The sequence below is a fragment of the Triticum aestivum genome, chromosome 5A, assembly GCF_018294505.1.
Source record: "Triticum aestivum cultivar Chinese Spring chromosome 5A, IWGSC CS RefSeq v2.1, whole genome shotgun sequence".
Classification (NCBI taxonomy): domain Eukaryota; kingdom Viridiplantae; phylum Streptophyta; class Magnoliopsida; order Poales; family Poaceae; genus Triticum; species Triticum aestivum.
The window spans coordinates 588481166-588493594 of NC_057806.1; positions in this window are offsets into that span (position 1 = coordinate 588481166).

Sequence of the window (12429 nt, forward strand, 5' to 3'; positions counted from 1 at the left end):
CTCGCCTCCTCGTCGTCCGGCGGCCCCGCCGCCCTCCGCCGTCCTCCTCTTTGATCTCCGGCCACCTCCCCAACACCGGCGAGCTCCGGCCTCACCTCCTCCTCACCGGCGAACTCGAGCCCTGGTGATCCTCGTTTTGCGCGCATGCCGATCTGGATCCGGTTCGGGTGAACAGTAAACCCTAGATCCGGAGGGTATATTTTTCTCTAAGTCCCCAGTTTTCAGTATTTTTGGCAAACTTTGACGCATCGTAACTCCGCATCCGTAGCTCCGTTTTGGGCGTGTAGCATATTAAAATGTTCGTCTCAGAGAGTACATGATTTCATCTCATTGCATCATTTTCATTTGAGCTCATCTTGATGCCCGAAATGCTGTTGGAAGAGTGCTATTTGAGTTAATTGTCAGATCTGCCGCACAATCTCAACCTCAGGCAGACTCGTTGGGTCGAAATGATTCAAGAGTATAATCCGAGTATGGAGTATACTCCAGGCAAGGCCAATGTGATTGCTGATGCATTGAGCAGGAAGGCTTATTGTAACAGCCTGATTCTCAAGCCGTACCAACCCGAGCTTTGTGAAGCTTTCCGCAAAGTCAATCTGCAAGTTGTTCCTCAAGGTTTCCTCGCCAACCTTCAAGTCTCTCCTACTTTGGAAGATCAGATTCGCCAGGCTCAACTTCTTGATGCTATGGTGAAGAAGGTGAAGATTGGGATTGCCAAAAGCCAACCCAAGTACAAGTGCTATCGCCTTGATGACAAGGATACTCTCTTCTATGAGGATCGTATTGTTGTGCTCAAAGGTGACCTTCGTAAAGTGATCATGAATGAGGCTCACAATTCACTCCTCTCCATCCACCCTGGGAGTACGAAGATGTATCAGGACATCAAGCAGGCTTATTGGTGGACTCGAATGAAGCGAGAGATTGCTAAGTTCATGAATGAGTGTGATGTCTGCAGAAGAGTGAAGGCAGAACACCAAAGGCTAGCTGGTCTCCTCCAACCTCTTGCCATTCCAGAATGGAAGATTGACCACATTGAGATGGACTTCGTGACTGGGTTTCCAAAGTCCAAGCGTGGCAATGATGCTATATTCGTTGTCATCGACAAACTCACTAAAGTGGCTCACTTTCTGCCTATCAAAGAGTCTATCACTTCAGCTCAATTGGCGGAGCTGTATATCTCTCGGATTGTCTCTCTGCACGGTATTCCACAGGTGATCTCTTCAGACCGTGGCAGCATCTTTACCTCCAAGTTTTGGGATTCTTTTCAGAAGGCCATGGGCACCAACATTCACTTCAGCACAACTTTCCATCCTCAAACTAGCGGTCAAGTCAAGCGTGTCAATCAGATTCTTGAAGACATGCTCAGGGCTTGCGTTATCTCCTTCGGTATGAAGTGGGAAGATTGTCTTCCATATGCCGAATTCTCCTACAACAACAGTTTTCAAGCAAGTTCGGGCAAGGCCCCATTCGAAATTCAGTATGGCAGGAAGTGTCGTACCCCTCTCAACTGGTCAGAAACCGGTGAATGTCAGCTTCTTGGAAATGACTTAATCACAGAGGTAGAGGAAATGTGCAAAGTCATTCGAGATAACCTCAAAGCAGCGCAATCGCGCCAGAAGAGCTACTATGATAGTAAGCACCGTGATTTGGCTTTCGAGATCGGAGATCATGTTTACCTCCGTGTCTCTCCAATGAAAGGTACTCGTCACTTCGGTATCAAAAGGAAGCTTGCCCCTAGATACATGGGCCCTTTCAAGATCGTCAGGAAGAGAGGCGATCTCGCCTATCAACTCGAGCTTCGTTCAAACTTTGCAAATGTGCACGACGTGTTTCATGTCTCTCAGCTCTGCAAGTGCTTCAAGACTCCTGACCGCACCGTCAACTTCGAAGACATTGATCTCGAAGAAGATCTCTCTTATCGTGAGCACCCCGTTGCTATTCTTGAAGATACTGAACGCAAGACTCGCAATAAGTCAATCAAATTCCTCAAAGTCAAGTGGTCACACCATTCCGACCGTGAAGCCACTTGGGAACGCGAGGATCACCTCCGTTCTAAGTACCCGGCGTTCTTCCAGTCCTAGATCTCGGGACGAGATCCTTTCGCAGTGGTGGAGTGTTGTAACACCCCGGATGTAATTTACCCAATTTGTACTCCAACTCTTGCCGTTTCCGGCACTAAGTTATTTCATTTTCTCGGGTTCGGGTTTTTGTCTCCGTGTGTTGTTGTCGTTGTCATGCATCTCATATCATGTCATCATGTGCCTTGCATTTGCATACGTGTTCATCTCATGCATCCGAGCATTTTTCCCGTTGTCCGTTTTGCATTCCGGCGCTCTTATCTCCTCCGGTGGTCATTTCTACCTTTCTTTCGTGTGTGGGGGTTAAACATTTCCGGATTGGACCGAGACTTGCCAAGCGGCCTTGGTTTACTACCGGTAGACCGCCTGTCAAGTTTCATACCATTTGGACTTTGTTTGATGCTCCAACGGTTAACCGAGGGACCGAGAAGGCCTCGTGTATGTTGTAGCCCAACAACCCTCCAATTTGGCCCAAAACCCACCAAAACCCTCTCCATCATCTAGAGCGTTCGATCACGATCGCGTGGCCGAAAACCGCACCTCATTTGGACTCTCCTAGCTCCTCCTATGCCTATTTAAAGACCCCCCTCCGAAATCCACGGGTTCTTCTCCCCTGAAACCCTAAAATCCCCTCTCCGCGCAACCGGACGTGTCCGGCCCACGCCGGACAGCATCCGCTGCCGCGCCCCATCCAACCGGACGCCGACACGTGGCGCCACGCCCACATACCCACCGCGGCCCGCATCCGGCCCTCCCGGCCCAGATCCGCGCGCCGCCTCCTAGCCCGAGTGCCGCGCCCCACCGCCATCTTCCACGTTGCCGGCCATCGCCGCCCGACGCGCCCCCACGCCAGCGCGAGCTCGCTGCCACCGCAGCTCTCCGGCGACCCGGCCGCGCCTCGCCTCCTTGTCGTCCCGCGGCCCCGCCGCCCTCTGCCGTCCTCCTCTTCGATCTCCGGCCACCTCCCCAACACCGGCGAGCTCCGGCCTCACCTCCTCCTCACCGGCGAACTCGAGCCCTGGTGATCCTCGTTTTGCGCGCACGCCGATCTGGATCCGGTTCGGGTGAACAGTAAACCCTAGATCCGGAGGGTATATTTTTCTCTAAGTCCCCAGTTTTCAGTATTTTTGGCAAACTTTGACGCATCGTAACTCCGCATCCGTAGCTCCGTTTTGGGAGTGTAGCATATCAAAATGTTCGTCTCAAAGAGTACATGATTTCATCTCATTGCATCATTTTCATTTGAGCTCATATTGATGCTAGAAATGCTGTTGGAAGAGTGCTATTTGAGTTAATTGTCAGATCTGCTGCACCAAATAGCTATTTGTCATTTTTGCCATGATTAATGTGTGCATGATAAGCCCCTGAGCTCTACATGAGTTTTGTTATATGCCATGCCGTCTTTCCAGAGGTGCTATCCATGTATTTTTGTGATATGTGTGGTGACTAGCACAATCTTGCAAAGTGGTGCATTCGTTAATGCTGATTTCAAGGACTTAGAAATTCCACTAAGTCCTTGATCTGTTTTTTTATCAATGTGCCATATGTTCATGTTGTTTCCTAGTGATCCGTGCCACTTTTGAGGATGATCAATAAGGATGTTTTGTTAATCTCGTAGTTCTCTATCCACCCATGTCTTTGTTTGCAATTATGGAGCACCCTAGCTTGAGTCAATCGAGCTCTACTTTTGCTATTTCGTGAATCTGGGCAGATTGTCTACTTGTTAGCGATTTTGCCGAGGATGTTGTTGTTGATCCGTGCATGCTATGTTGTTGTTCTTGCCATGTCTAGCTTATATAATATGTATTCTTGATGGGTGTATGCTTAGATTGTCATGCCTTGCTCTGTAGTGAGTGCATCGAGCTCGTAAACATGCATACTCGTTAACAGATTTACATGCTCCAGTTTTTCACCAAGTCTGAGATCTGATTATGTTTTTGCCATGTTCACATGCTTGCAATTGTATTTTCTGATCCCTTTTGGCTCAAGGTCACTAAGGGACTTTTGTTAAGCTCTTTGAGTATCTCCATACCATGCTTTACTTTGCCATGTTAAGTTCCTGTAGCTTCTAGTTTTCATGCTCCAAAGTGTGCTACCTGATCTGAAATTCCAGACTTGTGTTAATTTCACTAAGTCTGAAATCTGTTTACCAATTGCACTTTTGCCATGCTTGTTTGAACCTGTTAATGGATGAATTGGCCGTAGCTCAGTGTTCATCTTTTGTTAAGCATTATGAGTGGATCCCTGCCATGTATTTTTTTGCCATGTTTGAGTGCTGTAGCTTAATTATCTTGTTGCATCTAGATGGCTACTTGCTGTTTATCGCAGACCAGTGCCATATTTGTTTTGCTTGCCATTTCCAAACCGTGTCTCCGATTCCGGCGTTCTTTATATCGATTTCAACCGAAATCACCTCACCTTTCCAGTGGCACACTTGGATTTCCAAGTTGAGGCCAGGTTCATTCATTCCTTGTCAAATCTTGCATATGCATCACATATCGCATCCCGCATAGCATACCATGTTTGCATCATGTTGTTTGAGCTTTGCACGTGGTTGATTGTGTTCCTTTTGCTTGTTTGTCTTGTTTGGGTAGAGCCGGGAGACGAGTTCGCTAACGAGGAGCCCGTTGAGTTTGCTTTCGAGGATCTAGTCAACTCTGACAACTTTGCAGGCAAGATGATCATACCCTCGAAATCACTTCTATCTTTGCTTTGCTAGATGCTCGCTCTTTTGCTATGCCTATGCTACGATGCCTACCACTTGCTTATCATGCATCCCAAATTGCCATGTCAAACCTCTAACCCACCATGTCCTAGCAAACCGTTGATTGGCTATGTTACCGCTTTGCTCAGCCCCTCTTATAGCGTTGCTAGTTGCAGGTGAAGATTGGAGATCGTTCCTTGTTGGAACATTATTTTCTTGTTGGGATATCACTATATTACCTTGTTATCTTAATGCATCTATATACTTGGTAAAGGGTGGAAGGCTCGGCCTTTTTTCCTAGTGTTTTGTTCCACTCTTGCCGCCCTAGTTTCTGTCATATCGGTGTTATGTTCCCGGATTTTGCGTTCCTTACGCGGTTGGGTAATAATGGGAACCCCTTGACAGTCCGCCTTGAATAAAACTCCTCCAGCAATACCCAACCTTGGTTTTACCATTCGCCACCTAGCCTCTTTTTCCCTTGGGTTATCGGAGCCCTACGGTCATCTTATTTAACCCCCCCCCGGGCCAGTGCTCCTCTGAGTGTTGGTCCGACCGAGCAGACCGCGGGGCCACCTCGGGGCAACTTGAGGTTTGGTTTTACTCGTAGGATGTCTCATCTGAGTGTGCCCTGAGAACGAGATATGTGCAGCTCCTATTGGGATTTGTCGGCACATTCGGGCGGTGTTGCTGGATTTATTTTGACTTGTCAGAGTTGTCTTGTAGAACCGGGATGCCGAGTCTGATCGGAATATCTCGGGAGAAGGTATATCCTTCGTTGACTGTGAGAGCTTGTCATGGGCTATGTTGGGACTCCCCTGCAGGGTTTTGAACTTTCGAAAGCCATGCCCGCGGTTATGGGCATATGGGAATTTTTTAATGTCCGGTTGTAGATAACTTGAACCTTAACTTAATTAAAATGAATCAACTGTGTGTTACCGTGATGGTCTCTTCTCGGCGGAGTCCAGGAAGTGAACACGGTGTTGGAGTAATGTTTGCCGTAGGTTGTTCTCTAGTTCTTCGTTCATGCTTTGCCTTCTCTTCTCGCTCTCATTTGCGAACAGGTTAGCCACCATATATGCTAGTCGCTTGCTGCAACTCCACATATTTACCTTGCCTTACCTATAAGCTTAAATAGTCTTGATCGCAAGGGTGCGAGATTGCTGAGTCCCCGTGGATCACAGATTACTTCCAAACCAGATGCAGGGCCCGATGACTCCGTTCCAGATGATGCGCTTGAGCTCAAGTGGGAGTTCGACGAAGACTCACGCCGTTACTATGTGTCTTTCCCTGATGATCAGTAGTGGTGCCCAGTTGGGGCGATCGGGACCATGTTGCTTGTGGGGTTGATCTTTTATTTTGGTACCGTAGTCGGACCATGATTGTATTGGATGATGTAATGCTATTTATGTACTTTGTGTGACATGGCGAGTGTAAGCCAACTATGTTCCTTTCCCTTATTATGTATTACATGGGATGTTGTGAAGATTACCTTACTAGCGACATTGCTTTCAATGCGGTTATGCCTCTAAGTCGTGCTTCGACACGTAGGAGATATAGCCGCATCGAGGGCGTTAGAAGTTGGTAATCAGAGCCTTCCCCAACCTTAGGAGCCCCCACTGCTTGATCGTTTTTAGCAGCCGTTGTTGAGTCTAGAAAAATGTTTTGAGTCATTTAGGAATTATATATCGGAGAGTTTAGGAATTCTTTTTACTCCCTAGTCCCTTCATCACTCTGGTAAGGCATCCTGACGTAGAGTTTTGACTCTTCTCTTCTCAAATTTCACAAAAAAAAAATTTAGGATCACGTGGGTATCTTGGAATCGTTCCGATGGATTTGTGACGAGAACATTGTTCTTGGTGCCTCCTGTCATTTAGGGGTTGTGGCAGTGTCCTGGGAGTTGAGCTCCGAGGTGTTGTCGTCACAATTTTATCGTTGCAGTTCTGGAATACCTGAGTTTAGTACGCCGACATCGAAAATCTCTTTTATGCAGTTGTTGGTGAGATAACCTCGACGCCACCCAGTACTGGGGCAGGAGTTCGGGAGTATGGCCATAACTTGTATAACAGATGCTTTTCGAAGGTTGAGGTAGACGATTTCCGAAGTTTTTCTCGGTTATGTGTTGAAGGATGGATACAGCTGGATGTAGGATTTGCTAGATTTGGGTGAGATATTATGCTTCCCCTGTATCCCCAACACCTGATTGCATAACCGGAAAGGTTCGGGAGTTTCATAGGTGGGAATTCTTGTAGCTCTAGTTTTTCTTCCATGGATATTTGGTTTGAGATTGGGTGATCTTTACCGAGTATTCGTTCTTGCTCCATACCTTGTTGATTTTATTCCTCTACCTAAATTCTAAGTGGCTTCTCAATTTATGGATATGTGACCATTTCAATTGGAATGCATTCGTTCATTTTGTTCGGATGTGAAGACTATATGTTGCAATTTCAACCCGTTTGATTCAGCTTCAATCTTATCTGTCAATGTGCTAATGGATGTCGACATCTTCAGGATGGCTCCTCCAACGCGCACGACTCCGAATCCTGATCCGCCACCACCTCCTCCTCCTCCGGAGGCATGGCAAGCTGTGATGGCTGCTACCAATGCAAACACGTAGTTGATCATGCAAATTCTTCAAGAGCGCAACCAAGCGAACCAAGGCAACCAAGGCAACAATCAGAATCGCTTTGCTACACTCAACCAGTTCCTTGCTAACCAGCCAAAGACTTTCAGCAATTGTGTTGAGGCAACTGATGCTGACGATTGGCTCGTGGACTTGTGCAAGCATTTCGAGTGCAGTAACGTCAGGCCTGAGGACTTTGTCAAGTTCGCTTCCTTCCAACTCAAAGACCAAGCTGCAGAATGGTTTCAGCAGTACAAAGATTCCAGAGGAGGCCGTGAGATTACCTGGGATGAATTCTGTCAAGACTTCAAAGCTCATCATATTCCTCAGAGCATGGTTGAAAGCAAGCGTGAGGAATTCCGCAACCTAAAGCAAGGCTCTTTGTCTGTCTATGACTACAACAAGTTGTTTCAGAAGCTCGCCCGCTTTGCTAAGCAGGACGTCCCTAACGAGAAGAGCATGATATACCAGTTCAGGGGTGGTCTCAGAGAAGAAATCCAGCTAGCTCTCGTTCTCTTTGAGCCCTTGAGGTATGATGAGTTCTACAACATGGCATTGAAGCAAGAGGCTGCTCAACTGAAGTGTGATGCTTCCAAGAAGCGAGTTAGAGATGCTACTCCTTCTTCCTCTACTCAAGTGGCCAAGCAGCAGAAGTATTGGCTTCCTCCTCCGCTCCGTCAGCCTTTTCAGCAGAAGAGCAAAGGTGACAGTGGATCGTCCCACCCACCCAACCCTGGCTTTCAGAAAAAGACTTCGTCTCAAGCTCCAAGATCGAGTGCTCCGTATCACCGTCTGCTTTCCAAGGTCACATGCAACAAGTGCCAATAGAAGGGTCACTATGCCAACAAATGCTTCAATCAGAGGCGTCTCCCTCCTCCTCCTCCTGTGAGATCGGCAAGTACAACTGTGGTCAAGCATAACCCCAAGCACGCCAAGGTCAACTTGATGAATGCAGCTCAGGCAGAGGACTCGGCAGATGTCATCATGGGTAACCTTCCTGTTAACGATGTTCCTGCAAAAGTACTTTTTGATACTGGTGCATCGCATTCTTTCTTGTCATGCCCATTTACATCGAAGACAATGTTGATACTGAGGTCATGCCCAAAGTCATGCAAGTTGTTTCTCCCGGCAAGCTTTTGACTTCTAGTTTGGTTACTCCCGATATCTCTATCATGTTGGGCGACTACAAGTTTCTTTCTTCTCCGATGGTTCTTGGCAACTCGAATATTGATCTTATTCTTGGAATGGATTGGCTATCTAAGCACAAGGCGCATCTTGATTGTGCAGCCAGGCAGATTCAATTGACTCATACGTCTGAGGATGTAATTGTCTTTGCCGCTCGTGATGATACCATCTGTCTGTTTTCTCTCAATGAGAAGGGTGAACTGGATGCCATCTCTCAAATTCCAGTCGTTTGTGAATATCAAGATGTCTTTCTAGAAGAGCTTCCAGGAATGCCTTCGCACCGGCCAGTTGAATTCGTCATCGATCTTGAGTCTGGCACGGAACCGGTGTGCAAACGTCCTTACAAGCTCGGACCTGAAGAGTTGAAGGAGCTGAAGAAGCAACTCGATATTCAAGAGAGAATGGGTCTCATCCGACCTAGTTCTTCTCCGTGGGGTTGTGGAGTTCTTTTTGTGAAGAAGAAGGATGGAACGGACCGACTTTGTGTTGACTACCGTCCATTGAACAAGAAGACTATCAAGAACAAGTACCCACTTCCCAACATCAACGAGCTGTTCGAAAAACTCAAAGGTGCCCAAGTATTCTCCAAGCTTGATCTCCGTATGGGTTATCACCAGATTCGAATCCGTCAGCAAGATATTCCCAAGACGGCTTTCAGAACAAGCTATGGTTCATATGAATACACAGTCATGTCTTTTGGCCTCGTCAACGCTCCTCCGACTTTCTCTCGCATGATGAACTTCATCTTCAACGCCTACACAAATGACTTCGTTTTGGTCTATCTCAACGACATTCTGGTCTTTTCAAAGAACAAGGAAGATCATGCCAAGCACTTGCGTTTGGTGCTCGATAAGCTCAGGGAACATCAGTTCTACGCCAAGTTCTCAAAGTGCGAGTTTTGGCTCGATGAGGTTCTTTATCTTGGGCATATCATCTCTGCCAAGGGCATTGCGGTGAATCCTGAGAAGGTGTCTGCAATTGTGAATTGGGAACCACCTCAGAATGTGAAGCAACTCCGTAGCTTCCTCGGTCTCGCAAGCTATTGTCGAAGGTTCGTGGAGAACTTTTCAAAGATTGCGAAACCTCTTTCCAACCTTCTCCAGAAGCACGTCAAGTACGTTTGGTCTCCGGAATGTGACATCGCTTTCAACACCTTGAAAGAGAAATTAGTCACTGCTCCAGTTCTAACTCCTCCTGATGAATCCAAACCGTTCGAGGTCTTCTGTGATGCCTCTCTTCAAGGTCTTGGTGCGGTGTTGATGCTAGAGAAGAAAGTTGTGGCTTATACCTCTCGCCAGTTGAAGCCCAACAAGAAGAACTACCCCACTCATGACCTCCAATTGGCGGCAGTTGTGCATGCTCTTTTGACTTGGAGACATCTCTTATTGGGAAGAAAAGTGGACATCTTCACTGACCACAAGAGTCTCAAGTACATCTTCACTCAGCCTAATCTCAACCTCAGGCAGACTCGTTGGGTCGAAATGATTCAAGAGTATAATCCGAGTATGGAGTATACTCCAGGCAAGGCCAATGTGATTGCTGACGCATTGAGCAGGAAGGCTTATTGCAACAGCCTAATTCTCAAGCCGTACCAACCCGAGCTTTGTGAAGCTTTCCGCAAACTCAATCTGCAAGTTGTTCCTCAAGGTTTCCTCGCCAACCTTCAAGTCTCTCCTACTTTGGAAGATCAGATTCGCCAGGCTCAACTTCTTGATGCTATGGTGAAGAAGGTGAAGATTGGGATTGCCAAAAGCCAACCCAAGTACAAGTGCTATCGCCTTGATGACAAGGATACTCTCTTCTTTGAGGATCATATTGTTGTGCCCAAAGGTGACCTTTGTAAAGTGATCATGAATGAGGCTCACAATTCACTCCTCTCCATCCACCCTAGGAGTACGAAGATGTATCAGGACCTCAAGCAGGCTTATTGGTGGACTCGAATGAAGCGAGAGATTGCTAAGTTCGTGAATGAGTGTGATGTCTGTAGAAGAGTGAAGGCGGAACACCAAAGGCCAGCTGGTCTCCTCCAACCTCTTGCCATTCAGAATGGAAGTTTGACCACATTGAGATGGACTTCGTGACTGGGTTTCCAAAGTCCAAGCGTGGCAATGATGCTATATTCGTTGTCATCGACAAACTCACTAAAGTGGCTCACTTTCTGCCTATCAAAGAGTCTATCACTGCAGCTCAATTGGCGGAGTTGTATACCTCTCGGATTGTCTCTCTGCACGGTATTCCACAGGTGATCTCTTCAGACCGTGGCAGCATCTTTACCTCCAAGTTTTGGGATTCTTTTCAGAAGGCCATGGGCACCAACATTCGCTTCAGCACAACTTTCCATCCTCAAACTAGCGGTCAAGTCGAGCGTGTCAATCAGATTCTTGAAGACATGCTCAGGGCTTGCGTTATCTCCTTCGGTATGAAGTGGGAAGATTGTCTTCCATATGCCGAATTCTCCTACAACAACAGTTTTCAAGCAAGTTCGGGCAAGGCCCCATTCGAAATTCAGTATGGCAGGAAGTGTCGTACCCCTCTCAACTGGTCAGAAACCGGTGAACGTCAGCTTCTTGGAAATGACTTAATCACAGAGGTAGAGGATATGTGCAAAGTCATTCGAGATAACCTCAAAGCAGCGCAATCGCGCTAGAAGAGCTACTATGATAGCAAGCACCGTGATTTGGCTTTCGAGATCGGAGATCATGTTTACCTCCGCGTCTCTCCAATGAAAGGTACTCGTCGCTTCGGTATCAAAGGGAAGCTTGCCCCTAGATACGTGGGCCCTTTCAAGATCATCAGCAAGAAAGGCGATCTCGCCTATCAACTCGAGCTTCGTTCAAACTTTGCAAATGTGCACGATGTTTTTCATGTCTCTCAGCTCCGCAAGTCCTTCAAGACTCCTGACCGCACCGTCAACTTCGAAGACATTGATCTCCAAGAAGATCTCTCTTATCGTGAGCACCCCGTTGCTATTCTTGAAGAGACTGAACGCAAGACTCGCAATAAGTCAATCAAATTCCTCAAAGTCAAGTGGTCACACCATTCCGACCGTGAAGCCACCTGGGAACGCGAGGATCACCTTCGTTCTGAGTACCCGGCGTTCTTCCAGTCCTAGATCTCGGGACGAGATCCTTTCGCAGTGGTGGAGTGTTGTAACACCCCGGATATAATTTACCCAATTTGTACTCCAACTCTTGCCGTTTCCAGCACTAAGTTATTTCATTTTCTCGGGTTCAGGTTTTTGTCTCCGTGTGTTGTTGTCATTGTCATGCATCTCATATCATGTCATCATGTGCCTTGCATTTGCATATGTGTTCATCTCATGCATCCGAGCATTTTCCCCGTTGTCCGTTTTGCATTCCGGCGCTCTTATCTCCTCCGGTGGTCATTTCTACCTTTCTTTCGTGTGTGGGGGTTAAACATTTTCGGATTGGACCGAGACTTGCCAAGCGGCCTTGGTTTAATACCGGTAGACCGCCTGTCAAGTTTCATACCATTTGGACTTCGTTTGATGCTCCAACGGTTAACCGAGGGACCGAGAAGGCCTCATGTATGTTGTAGCCCAACACCCCTCCAATTTGGCCCAAAACCCTCTCCATCATCTAGAGCGTTCGATCACGATCGCGTGGCCGAAAACCGTACCTCATTTGGACTCTCCTAGCACCTCCTATGCATTTAAAGACCCCCCCCCTCCGAAATCCACGGGTTCTTCTCCCCCGAAACCCTAAAATCCCCTCTCTGCGCAACCGGACAGCGTCCGCCGCCGCGCCCCAGCCAACCGGACGCCAACACGTGGCGCCGCGCCCACATAGCCGCCGCGGCCCGCATCCGGCCCTCCTGGCCCA